Consider the following 8351-nt stretch of genomic DNA (forward strand, 5'->3'; position numbering starts at 1 on the left):
CTATGTATTAGAGATGAAATAACATCAACTCTACAATGGATAATTTATCCCTATACATAGCATAGTTATATACCAGAGTTGAAATAACATCAAGGTTGCAATGGGTAATCCATTCATATACATAGCATAGTTATGTATTAGAATTCAAATAACAACAAATCTGCAATGTGGTCTTCAATCCTATACGTAACTATGTTATATATCAGGGTTGAAATAACAATTGTTACTTTAGAGTAATGCATAAGTAAATATAAAATAACGAACATATGTAGAATTTCAAACTCTACACATCAGCGATATGTATCTCACATATTATAAAAGTATCAAATACAAAGCATTGTACCTTTAAAAGCAGTCGGGTGATCTATCTTTATTTTTCTTTTTTGAAGATTCAATAATAGTCTTTTTACTGCTTATATCAGCAACCTTCCTTAACTTCCTAATCTTAGTGGGACTATTGCCGTATTTAGATCTATTTTTATGAAATTAGGGTCATCCTTACTAAAATTTCAGGAACAAATTCAACTATAATATTTGTTTAAGGAACCTCATCTAATTGACTAAGTCCTAAACTAAACGAAGAAGTAGACTCCATTAATATGCTTAATTTGGTGAATGAGAAAAAAATCGACAATCTAAATCATTTATTTTTTATTTAGTAAAGTTAAAGAAATTGTGAAATTATACTAACCTCCAATAGAAAGTGAAGAAGAATGCTAATGGAGTTTGTCAGTATAAGTTGAAAGTTAGTGTTGAGCAAGTTGAGAAGAACACGTTTGTAATTCAAAAATTAAAACCGCTTGATTAAGGTCCTTGATTTTAGGCACTATTTGAGGAGCATTAGGCGTAATAAAAAGGTAGGTGAGATATGTATCAGAATGTTGGAAATAGAAAGTGTGAGATGAGATTTCTATAATGGAAAAATTACATATATACACAAGATAACTATTACTTATTACATAAAATCCCTTATTTGAAAAGTAATTACAAAAATCTCATATTAATTACATAGAATCCCTTTCTTTTAGACTTTCTCTCTCTTCTGCCTCATACATCCCAAAACATCCAAAGTTTGCTCTATTTCTAGTCTGATTTTTGCTCCATTATTGCACTCCTTATTTTATGCTTAATTTCAAGTTACGTGATTCAGGGGGCTTCAAATTTGTTCAAATAAGGTCTATTATTTTAAATTATTATGGAAATAATTTATTTCATAATAAGTTTCCATAATAATTAGTTGGTCTATTATTTCAAATTATTATGAAAACAATTTATTTCATAATAAATTTCCATAAAATCAAATCATGCATTTTATTTTAAGTCATTAAAATTTGTTCTATATTATAGAAGAGAGATCCATTATTTCTTTTATACCTTAATTTGAACTATAATATGCCTTACAAATTATTATGAAAATAAAATCAGATCCAATTATTTCTATAATCAACGACTTGAAAGTTGATTTGAATTATAATATCCAAATTATTTCTCCTTTTTGGTTGCATGTATGATTTTATCAAATTATCTGCTTTTGCAATATCATACATAGAAAGTAAAGTATAATAAAAACGAATACACTTGCATCATACATAGAAAGTAAAGTATAATATATTCTCATACATATAACACATGTTGTTATTGGAGAGTAAATCATACATATAACACTGCATCATACATAGAAAGTAAAGTATAATAGTTCTCATACATATAATGTGAAATGTTTTTACTGAAATATAAATCATACATAGAAAGTAAAGTATAGTACATTCACATACATATAGAACATATTGTTGTTGGAGTGTAAATCATACATATAACACTGACATTATACATTAAAAAATGTGTAATACATTCTCATACGTGTAAATTTCATAAACAATGTCAAAATATCATTCAAACTGGGTAATGTATTATAATTTCTCATACAATACTGTGCAAGTTTTTACTAAAAAACAAATACACTAAGGAGGGTGGAGGTGTCGTTGGCTGTTCGTGATGGCGTCGGTAGTGGCGACAGTGGCAGAGGAATGAGAAATGACGTCGATCTTGGCGACTGATCGCTCTCGCGTGTTCACCGCTGTAAGAAAGAGGAGTGGACCGGTAAAGGCGTCGTTGACTATTTGTGAAGGTGCCAATGGTAGCAATAATGGGAGAGGAATGAGAAATAACATCAATCTTGGCAACTGGTCACCCTTGAGTGTTCACTGGCGTGGAAAAGAGGAGTAGAGCGATGAACGGTGGTGATAGCCGTAAACTAGCGGTGGCGGAATTGGTGTTTTTTAGGGAGATGAAGAGAGATATTTTAAGATATTTTTTGAATTTGAATTACAATTTCTATTTTTAAGCATCCACAAAATTAGAACATTAATTACTGTCGTCATTAAGGTAAGAGAATAATTGAATTTGATTTTATTTCCAAAATTTAAGGAGAAATAGTTTCCTTATACATTGGAGTTGCGTATGAGGTATATTGACATGTATATATATTTTCCCAAATCTGGGAGAGAGAAAGTCAATCCGGGATCTTATGTAATTAGTTTTATTTAGGATGGAATTTTTGTTGTTTATACTTTTATAATTAGTTTTGAGAGTTGAAATTTTAAGTAATATTAGTAACTTAATGTTATAAATGTATTTACATTATAGTGAATGTCTATCAAGATCTATTAAGATCTACTTTGATATCTATTAGGATTTGAAGTATTTATCTTTTACTCAAACTAGGAGTAAATTTTCCCTATAAATAGAGGGGTTTTGTTCATTTATTGACAATCTGATGATCTCTCATCCCTCAAGAGAAGAAATAAGAATCACTCTCTCTATTCTCTCTACTCTTCTTCTTGTTCTTTATAATTTTATAACACGTTATCAACACGAGTCTCTGCCAAATAAGGTGAGATTATAAATCTAAAGGTCAAGGTTAGTAATTCCTTATGTTATTTGTATTTTTCTATTAATGATATAATTATTATTGGATTTGAGGAAAAATAATTGGTTTGGAACCATTTATGTTTTAAATTTATTCCTCAAGAACAATATTATCAAAAGGGATGATAATATTTGGGTTCAAGTCCTATCGCTTTATGCCTAAGACGCATTTATATGGATAAAATATTGAGTTTGAATCTCAATACACCATATTGATGATATTGTGATGGCTAAGATAATGGGTATTGGGTGAAAAGTCATGAAATTCGACCCATTGAATATGCTCCATTCCATGAAGTGAATGTGGTAGCAATATACGATAAGTCTGAAATATGACAACTTACTTCATTCTTGAGATGTATGTGGTAGCAGTGCATAATATGTCTGAAAGAAGACAAGTAATTGAATGCACAAATATAATAATGATCATCAAAAGTGATGATATTTTCACACGCTTATATGATTATAAGATATGCTAGAGAAAAATTTTCTACATCATATGTATGCCTCAATTTGCTTTTGAAGTAGCAAAATCTTGAAAAAGGTTATAAGTTATCATAATTTGATGGGCTTAAGGCAAGATTATATTTCATTCCTGTGGAATGAGAAACTTATTAATGTAAACATGCACTTGATTGTGATTGTATCACAACTCATCTCTGAAAGAGGTTGAATAATTTTGAAAACTACTTCTGAAGTAGTAAATCTGAAATTTATTCATGTAATAGTAAATCTGAAATTTTCTAAAGAAAAAGTACATGTCATGGTAAACTTGGAGTTTACTAGAATAAAAGTTCATAAATTGATATGAACGATTGTGACATCTCGAAGAAGTGCATGTATTGAAGAACTAGAAGATTCTTTAAGAATTGTTTATGTCGTTTGTTCTTATGACAAGGTGGTTGGACCAACTAATATTAGGATTAGATCCCTTCAAATCTGAAAATTATAAAAGGTGAATAAGGGCCCATTCACCTATCATGTGATATGTTAAAAAGATGCATCAATAAGATGATCACATGTACATTCATGGTCAACCTACCTTTGACATTCATAAAGTTACTTGTTCAATATAAATTGAGCATAATTTTCAGATTGTGTAATCAAGATAATTCATCTTGATGGTGATGGTTTAGCATTGAATGCCTTCGATAAATATCTAAACCATTGTTAATGAGACAAAACTTAATGTATTGGTCTAAAATATGATATATTGCAATAGCACTTGTATGCATTAGACCAATAAATTATGATTATTTCTTCCCTCTCAATTGGTTCAGGGTCGGAAACCAATTATTCCATCTAATAATTTTGATGTGCGGTATACGAGTAATGAATATACCATAATACACAATGATGGATTTCTTAAAGAAGTAGAGGATGTATGTTAGTTTTTATAACATAAGGGGGAGATTATAAGCGCTATGAAATATGTTAGGAATTATCATCAGATCCTCATCCAAAAGATAATTCAAGTCAAATGTCGAAAGCATCTCATATTCAGCGCAAGTGCTCTTATTTTGTGTTCCTAAAGTACAGAGTCTGTGCATGCATGAAGCGTGGTAGACCAATTGGTTTCAAATGAAATAGTCCTTGAAAAATAAGGAGCAAATAATCATAATAAGAAGACAATGAACTCTTGAAGAGCCTACGACATAACACTTCATGAAACCTTATGTAAGGTTCATGTGCCTGAAAATAATAAACTGATGAGATCTCAAAATGTTATGTCGCATTATGAACCGATATAAAAGATATATCATCAATATCTTTGATATATCTTTGACACAATATTGGTGTAATATTGTGAAAGATTATGAGGATCTGAATTCTACGTTTATTTAAGCATGCTGAGGTAAAAACATTTATCAAGTGACATGAAAGGATGCATTTTGGTAAGCGTAAAACTTATTTAATTTGCAGTCCAAACACTTGAAGATGTCACTCATGAAATGTTGAATATTGTCACTTGACAAAATTTATGTGAAAACTTTAAGGATTTAAACTGCTTGAAACATATAAAAGTTTCTGAAAAACTTATTTATAATCCTTATATTGTATAAGCTTATTGCTTGAACATCATTGGAACTCTTGGAGAGTTTTCAAAGCAATAGATTATTTGCTGAAATTCGAAATATATCAAATTGGATTGGTTATAAAGTACCATATCTTAGTGCAATTGATACACTCATGTACCTTGTAAGAACTACAAGACCCAATATAGCCTTTCGCTTAATTTGTTAGCAAGATATATTTCTACTCCTACTAGGAGACATCTAAATAGGATAAGATACATGAGTTTATTTTATTCTAAAGATTGCAGTCCCGGTCTTACTGGTCATGCTGATGTTGGGTACTCATCTAACCTGCATAAATCTCAGTCTCAAACATACAATATGTTCACATGTGGGGATACTGTCATATCTTGGAGATATACAAAGTAGTCTACCGTAGCCACTTCATTGAATCATGCTCAGATAATAGCTATTCATGAAGCAAGCCGAGAATGTGTATGGTTGAGGTCCATGATACATCTCATTTGAAAAAAATGTGGTGTGAAATATGACAATCTACCTACAATTTTATACAGAGATAATTCAACATACATAGCACATCTTAAGGGAGAATTCATAAATGGAGATAGAACGAAGCACATTTTGCCAAAGCTTTTCTACATACATGAGCTACAAAAGAATGATGATATTAACGTGCAACGGATTCGTTCAACTGACAATGTGACTGATTTATTCACCAAGTCTACTACAATTATAACTTTTAAGAAGATGGTGCACAAGATCAGGATGCAAAGGTTCAAGGATGTTCTCATTAGAGGGAGTTAATACGCGCTCCTTACGAGGTTTTGTCCCACTGAGTTTTCCTTGTAAGGTTTTTAATGAGGCAGCCGAAATGCGTATTATTAGAGATGTGTACTCTTTTTTCTTTACTAGATTTTTTTTTCTACTAGGTTTTTTCTAGTAAGATTTTAACGAGGCACATTATCTATCAATTAGACATTCAAGGGGGAGTGTTATAAATGTATTTACATTATAGTGGGGTTTTGTTCATTGTATTGACAATCTTATGATCTCTCATCCCCCAAGAAGTAATAAGAATTACTCTCTCTTCTCTCTCTACTCTTCTTCTTCTTTGTTCTTTCTTACTTTATAACACTTAAGATATAGTTTAATTAATTTTTGCATCAATCTTTAGTTGGCTAAAGAAAAAGAAAAAACATATCAACAACAATAACAACATGAGCGATCCGAAACTTGTTAAAGCTGAATAATATTTAAATCATTTTTTAAAAGATCATTTTCTAGAGTTTCAAGACAAATAGGATTCATGAAGTTCAAAATCAATACATGATTTTCATGGAAATCAAAACTTGTTGGAATTTCAAAATCAAGAAACAATTCATATAGTTTAGACTTTTATAAATTGAAAATCAATGAAGAATTAGTGAGGTCCATACCTTTATAAATTCTTGAGAAAAGACATAAATTTATCACAGAAATCGTCTTGAATTTATAAAAAAACGCTTAAAATTTGCAAGTACCGTATTAACCCATTGAATAATTCTTAAGTGATATTATTACACTCATTTTTTATTATCGGTCATGGAGTGTGTATGCACTCTCTTTAAGGGAGTGAACAACTCAAAATATGATTATAAATTTATTGTTGTTAAATTTTCTTTATAAAATTTATTTTTCTATTTGTCTTGCTGAATTTATTTTTTTCCTTATACATTTTTGTCTTTTCTTTCCTCTTTCTTCTTTCTTCTTTACAAATTGACTATTACGATTATTTTTTTCATTTTTTTTAATGTCATCAATTTTGCCACAACTTATTGACCTTCTTTTAAAGTTATCGCTTTGATTTGTTCTTCAATTTCAAAATCTTACCTTAAAAAATTTACACATTTCGAACAATTCATCAAAATTCGTTAAATTTTAGAAATTCAAAAACAAAGGAAGCATCTAGCTTTTTGAGAGTTTCATCCAACTTCATATAAACCTTCATTTATTGTTTTAAAATTCTTTTCTCACCTAACAAGTTGTACGATAAGTTAAAATCAACTGACACAAACAAGGAAAAAGTTAGTCAACTAGCTAAATATAGAGCCAATAAAAAAAGTAAATTTTTTTATATAAATGAGAGAGATATTCAATCACAACCTACTTGATTTAGAGCAAAAATCAAAGGCACGGTTCACATAAGGAAGATTTTGATAGTGACTTTTAATTTGAAAAAGTTCAATTTGATGTATTAATTTTTTTAAAGTTTTAGTTTTGAATTAGCAGTGATCTGGTGATAGACACGATGGGAATGCTATTGTAGGTGGTGGTAATGAAGTCTACACCAAAGAATTATCGATGAAGAGGAGAAAAAGGTTGGGGTTAGGCAGACATGAAGGATTGGAGAAAAGGAACAAAAACAGAGATCTTAAGCTAATAAAATAAGAAAAAATCAAATAAAAATAAAGCTTAGAAAATAAAATAAATTTAACATGTGACAAGTAATAATTGGGACGTAACTTATACTTTCTTTCTAAAAATTGGGATTAGCCAAAAAACGTGTATTTGTATAGTTCAAAACTATTTTGCAAGGTAATAGAAGTTTAAGTGACTATTTGTAAATTCGGATCAACTTATGTCTTTTATCTAAATCTGTTCTCATTTTTACTAAAGTTTTGGTCTGAATTATATTTTTATTTTAAAATTATTATATAATATGAATGTCATGTGACATATCTATGTCTGAAATGTCATTAATTGGAGTTAATAAGTTAGTAGTCAAATTGAATTTAAACACCAAGAGTTACTTATTCAAGTTGGATTCGAAGATCAAAGTTACTTATTCAATTTGGATTTGAATACCTAAGATAGTTGGCTAAGTTGTCAACTTGATGTTATAGATACATAAAAGTAGTAAAACAAAAGTATTACTAGAATTTCCTTAAGTTTTCTCCTTTCTTTAAAGTTTGATAATGATATTTTATTTTTATTTATATAACACGTTATCAGCACGAAGCCCTACCGTATCAAAATTTGAAGGCTAAGGTATTACTCACTCTTTCCTTTAATATGTCTAATCTTACAAAACTTGAGTTCGTTGCACTTCAAAGCTCGAGCAAGAACTATATTTCATGGGTATTGAATGTTGAAATCCATTTAGATGCTATGGGTCTTGAAGATGCCATTAAAATTGAAAAAAAAAAACATCAAAACAAGATTGTGCTAAGGCTATCAGATTCTTGCATCATCATATTGACGAAATTATAAAAATTGAATATCTTACTATTAAGGATCCACTTATTTTGTGGAATAGTTTGAAAGAAGGTACGAACACCTTAAGATGGTCATCCATCCAAAAGTACGATACGATTGAATGCATTTGAGGCTTCAAGACTATAAGTTTGT

This window comes from Capsicum annuum, chromosome 6 (assembly GCF_002878395.1).
Source record: "Capsicum annuum cultivar UCD-10X-F1 chromosome 6, UCD10Xv1.1, whole genome shotgun sequence".
Lineage (NCBI taxonomy): Eukaryota > Viridiplantae > Streptophyta > Magnoliopsida > Solanales > Solanaceae > Capsicum > Capsicum annuum.